The sequence below is a fragment of the Pogona vitticeps genome, chromosome 1, assembly GCF_051106095.1.
Source record: "Pogona vitticeps strain Pit_001003342236 chromosome 1, PviZW2.1, whole genome shotgun sequence".
Classification (NCBI taxonomy): domain Eukaryota; kingdom Metazoa; phylum Chordata; class Lepidosauria; order Squamata; family Agamidae; genus Pogona; species Pogona vitticeps.
Window position 1 is genome coordinate 82,874,209 of NC_135783.1, and position 6,475 is coordinate 82,880,683.

Below are 6,475 nucleotides of genomic sequence, written 5' to 3' on the forward strand. Positions count from 1 at the left end.
CCTGCTTTGAGGTTTGCATGTGGTTTTGATCATACAGGTTCATGGGGGATCTGGTAGGTAGCTGGTTTTACTGAAGGGGAAGGAAATGTTTGAACCTGATGACTATTCAATTGTCTCATTGCCCCTACAAAACTTTCAGCATTTGAGGTTTGATTAATGCTTTTGGAACTTTAGATTTTGCTGTAAGCTGTGTAAATCAACACAGTCCTTTTCCAGGAAGGGAGTACACTGACATTTGTGTCCGTGTATATGTGTGGGAGTTTTTGCTTGGTGACCTGGGAATTTTTCTTAGCTCATTGTAGTCTAAAGGAAACATCCCCTAAGGTACTTTGGAAGGTTCATTAATATTGTGGGGTTTTTTGCAGCATTAGTGTCCTGCCCTACTCATTTTATAATGGCCATTTTCTATCAGAAGATGTTTTTACCCGGAGAAAACTTCTAAAGCTACACTGTTACTTCCCTTTTGTAGGACATGTGAGTACTATGAGGACATTATACTGTACTAAGCCACAATAAGTAGTGGGAAGTGAGACTGCACCTGCCCCGACCCTTTCAATACAAATTCAGAAAGAGCCTTTATGTGAACGGAGTGTGTGCCACTACATTGATGCCTACAGGTACAATTCCATTTCCCTCCCTCTTCTATTCACTTGACTCTTGTCATGTCTGCACAGGCAGGGTAAAATTAGGAGGGGACCTTGCAAGACTTGATTTGCCTCTAAATACTGGAGAAAGGTGGGGTAAAATATTTTAAATGAATGAATGAATGAATGAATGAATGAATGAATGAATGAATAAGTACTGGATTTAATATGAAAGTGTTGCTGAGGGTTTGATCACAACAGAAATACAAAAATAGCCCTGATTTAGTCTGTATTTACATGTGTATATCCCTTCTTATGTGTCAATTCTAAATAGTGGCCAACTAGATACTTCCAGGAAGCCCATCAGCAATGTGAAATCTGGCCTTAAAACTGGTGTTTAGTGGTGTACAACCCCTGAAGGAGGTGCTTCATACTTCAGAGTGATTGAAAGTGACATCTCAATTTGTGACAGCTAACAAATATGCAACCCTGAATGATTCAGACAGATTAACAGGGAAATAAAATGAACCATAATGCATCAATAGCCTAGGATTCAGCTCTACAGTACTTCATAGGGAAGTGAAATTTCAAATTTCATTATTGGCAGACTAGACTTAGTACCACATTTTTGTATGATACTGAAAGAGAATTACTAGTTGCAAACAAGTAAACAGTATACAGCACATGGTCAGTATACGCAAGGAAATGATCAAAGAGTTCCTTTACAAATAAGGATGTACCCCTTCTGTATGTATCTGCATGTTCTCAGGTGCTGCGTGTTTACAGAATTCACAACTATAGGTTTTGATCTATAATACTCTGTATAGCTTAGACCCAAGGTCTGTCAACCACTGTAGTGTGCCATGTAGTGTGCTATCTGCAAGAGAGATCTGCAAGAGAGGCCCATCACTCTGTCCTGCCACCTTCAGGGTCACATTTGGTGAGGACAGAAGTGACAACCTTTTTGGTGGCTGCTCCCAGGCAGTAAAACTCCTTGCCAAGGGAGATCAGGATGGTCATCTCTATGATGTCTTCCTGCTGACAAATCTCCTGTTATACACAAGCCTTCTGCAACTTATTGGCCTCTAAGAACAGGATTTTTAAAGGATGTGTTGCACTTTTTTATTGATAAGTGTGGTCAGAATCCTATTAGAGTTTGTGTAAGTTATCAAGCTAATTGCAGCTATTTGATAAGGTGCTGGAATGCATCTCGGCACCTCTACTATTAACTGTGGTAAGTTATGCAAACACCATTAGGATTGCAGCTTACAATTCTTATTTTTAACTGAGATGTTTTATAAACATCTAACTGCATTCTGCTGTAATATAACTGATTTAACTTTTTATATTGTGCTTGTTTTTTAATTTAATCCAGCCATTATTTTGGCAGTGCTAATGTGGTTACAATTACTTAACTGCTACCATGCAGTTGTGTTGATTAGGGATGTGAAAAAAAAATCTCACAATTACCAAGATTTTGGTTAAAACAGGCCATCTAAGCATGGTGAGGAAGCTGGCTGAGGATTTTCCAGCCCATATGAAAAATTTTGCCTCAAGTGGGAGATCAAGACACCAAGTGTTTTCTTCTTCATTAGATTTAAAGTAATTTGTTCAAAATATTTCTCTGTAAAACTGGTCACCTTTGGTTTTGCTGATGGAGTAAGCACAAAGCAAGTTCGAAAGGACAGGCTGATTGATCATGGACCCCCCCCATCCAATGTTCCTGCTTTCACTATTCCATTCAGCAAAGCAACAATTCCCACATTTCCCAATGTGATACACTTTAGAGAAATGTCCAAAAATGAGTGTCAAAAATATGCAAAATCTGTCAAATCTGGACAAACAAAAATTTATCAACCTCGCTGGTCGCCATTTATCAACAAAAGGGTTAAAAAATAAGGCGGAGAACTTTCCAACTTGGGAACAATCCAGTTTTGGAATATGTTCCACTAGTGTGTGTGAGGTGTTCAAAGGGCTGGAGGTTCCCCATTTCTCATGTGCATTAGATACAATCGAGAAGAAAATTGAAAACAAATCACAGTACAAACTAGTTAAAACACTGGGCAAATAATCCAAGGACAAAAACAGCAGTTATGTCCTAAAATCAGACTTTGGTTCCATAACCCTTTGCCGCTATTACTAGTTTGAGTTCATGAGGGCTGGATTTTCAAAGATACCATTAAAGCTGGCATTGTTGACTGCTCTGATACTGGCCTAGCTGTGCATGTTTATTTGCCCAGTGCTTTGAAGTTGATGGATAAGTGAACCTCATTTTTGTCTAATTTCAATACAGCTTTCGTCTTTTCTCATTTGAAATGCCTATTACTTCTTTTTTTAGGTAATTCCCAAATGTTTGCGTAGAGGTGCAGCTCAGCCTTCCAAGCCAAGCATAATTCTCTATCTTCTTAAATGAAGAAACCAAAAAGCAAACAAATAAACTTTTTTGGTGTGGGGGAGGATTCCCATTCCACCCCACCCCCCATAGAATAAATCAAATTGAAAAAGGAAAAAGCAGAAATGCTCTGGGATATATTATAGAGGTATCAGTGCAAAGGAGGGGGGGGAAGAGCAGTGATGAATGAGCAGTCATTTGGATGTTTTCTTTCCCCCCAAATCAGTGACAGAGTACTGTTTATGTTCCTCTTGATTTGAGGAATGCAGATAAGGTATGAGATTTCTTCAAGTCAGATTCATAAGACATCATCTTGGGCAAAAAAACCATCTATGTCTGTATTTTAAAAGTATTAAATAAATTTGATTACTTCACAGTCAAATGCAAAACATAACATCCACAACAACATTCACAAGACTTGAAAATGCTTCTTCAAAAAGGGAAACCAATTATGAATTCAGCTGAAGGCAAGCTTTAAACAGAAAGGTGTTTACAACTTGCACAAACAGCTGCACAGAAGGGCCTATGTATATCCAGGGCAGGTGATGAGGTATGATTCACAGTATCGAGCCACTACCAAGAAGTCCCTATCTCTTGTGAATCACTGGCCTTATACTAACAGATCTTAATGACAGGCGCTTGAGAAAGATCCCTGGCTTCCTACCAGAGCTTTGAAATTTTGTTTTAAAACATCAGTATTAGCAGCATTTTGGAAGAAAGTGATTTGTTGTCATTTACACTGCCTTCTATTTGAAAATGCATGGGTTTATTACTAATACATTGCTTTTAAATTAATTGTTTAAAAATTAGTTGTTTAGAAATCACTGATAGATAGATAGATAGATAGATAGATAGATAGATAGATAGATAGATAGATAGATAGATAGATAGATAGATAGATAGATAGATAGATAGATAGATAGATAGATAGATAGATAGATAGATAGATAGATAGATAGATAGATAGATAGATAGATAGATAGATAGATAGATAGATAGATAAACCTTTAATGAAAGGTTTTTAAATAGAAGTTTAAATAGAAGCGGGACATGGTGGCACTGTGGGTTAAACCACAGAAGACTCTGTGCTGCAAGGTCAGAAAACCAGCAGTCGTAAGATTGAATCCACGTGACAGAGTGAGCTCCCGTCACTTGTCCCAGCTCCTGCCAACCTAGCAATTCGGAAGCATGTAAAGGTGAGTAGATAAATAGGTACCACCTTGGTGGGAAGGTAACGGCGTTCCGTGTCTAGTCGCGTTGGCCACGTAACCACAGAAACTGTCTTCGGACAAATGCTGGCTCTACAGCTTGGAGACGGGGATGAGCACCACACCCTGGAGTCAGACACAACTGGACTAAATGTCAAGGGGAAACTTTACCTGTTACCTTAAATAGAAGTTGGATGGCCACCTGTCAGGGAAGCTTTAGCAAGGAATGTCTTGCTTTGCCTATAGGTTAGACTCAATGACCTTTGAGACCCTTCCAGATCTACAGTTCTATGATCCATATGATCCATATGTTGACATTAGGTACTACTTTCCTAATGTATTCTCTTGGTCAGAATGTGTTTCCATTTTAAGTGTTCCCAGCTCTTGGAAGAGCTGGAATGAAATAGCTCTCTGAAATTCTCTTCCACAAATCATAGAATCACAGAAAAATGGGTTTGGAAGGGGACCATAAGGTTGTCAAGCCCACTGTGGTTCTGCTCTAACATGAATATAAACTATAGGGATTAAACTATAACATATATAGTCATATATGTTATTTCAGATATTCACTGAATAGCCCATATATAATTGGCTATTCAGTGAATATCTGAAATTTGTATTTGCCATCAAATGATTTGATGTAATTGCCATCTAGAGTTCATTAGTATTTGGGATTTAAGTACATTAGCTTGTTATGCTAATATTTGGTACATAGATAATATTATCTGGTGTTTGTTGGCATATGATTATGTACCACTTAAGTAATTTCATATTTGACAGGTGTCAAAATGAAATGAATGAAGAGATAATTACTAGCCTGAAACATCTGAAGTAACACTTCTTTTTCAAAATTAAAAAGAAACTGAAATTTCACATTCTAAATTTCCCAAAATTGGCTATGTTATCAAATTTTGAATTTTTCCCAACACAAAGCTAGCATCATTATAACGATTTTTTAAAGTAGCTTAGAATATTTGGGATGTCATTGACCAGTGTGTGGCTCATTATCTTCCTTCCATTTTAGAAGAATATTTTAACAAATAACTGGTTTTGGCCCAAGAACCCCTTTACTCCTGTCTTTAATGCCCTTGTTCCTCCAGCCCCCAAATCTACTCTTATTTTTCACTCTACTGGGATACATCCAGAAACCTACTCAAATACCTAATGGCGCCAGAGGTAATTCTCCTGTAACAGACACCCTGCAGTGTAAAACCAATATTTTCCTTCCAAGATTATCTCCCCTTTCCTTCTGTCTCACCAACCTGCTTCTTGGCCAAGGAAGTCAAAACATCAAGAGTTATTATCAATCCCAAAAGGGAGAGATTTGGAGGAGTTTAATGGGATTAGTGATTCCTGGCTCACACATTTCTGAAGCCCCTCAATTCATTATGCATCATCTTTGCTCCCTAATATCCTATGTTACAGATGTATGTAGAGAAAATTGTGGCAAAACTTCAACTTGAACAGATATATTTTAAGTGGACACAATAGTTTTGCTCATTTCACAGAATGTAAAGAAGTAAATTGCCATGCAGGCCACTGCATGTGTCTCCCAGTTAGACTTACACATCATGCTGTGGTTAACTTCCCGTCAGTGTACAAGCTCTGACATGGTTCTTTGAATCTGTACCAAGATACAATATTGTTGCTCCAGCTGATCATTTTGTAATGATGCATTAAAAGATCCAATGAAATCACACGGTATCATTCAGGTTGCTCCTCAGTATGCAGTATTTTATGTGTATAAACAAAGTGCTTCCAGACATTTTAAGCAAATGGGCATCAGATGACTTTGGCTATTTCTACCAATATTAAAGGTTATTTGCCTACACCTGCCATCTTTTGCATCCATTGCTGTTAAGTTTCAAGTCAGATAACAGAGAGCCCTTGAGCTCAAGACACATTGCAAGAAGCAGAAACATTCTCGTAGCAATAAATTCTTCATTTGTCCTAACTGTTACATGAGACTGCAATGAGGTTATAGGTCTGTAGACTGCAGGAAGTCATGTGTTCTTATGTCACACTATGATCTGCATGCCCATCATTTGAGGTCTCAACACTTTTAACTGTTGTGACTGGTCTCTTATTCATTTGTTTGTTTAGACTTATTCCCTGCCCATTTAGTGGACAAGCCACTGTGTACACTACTTGGTGTACCCAGAAATAAAAGGAGTAATCTTCTTAGATCATTGTGCCCTTAAAGAGTCACTCACATCCATTTCATAGTTGGCTTATATTTGGGGCAATGAAAACACTGGAAATTCACTGTTGCCACAGGCTTCGTATGTTTT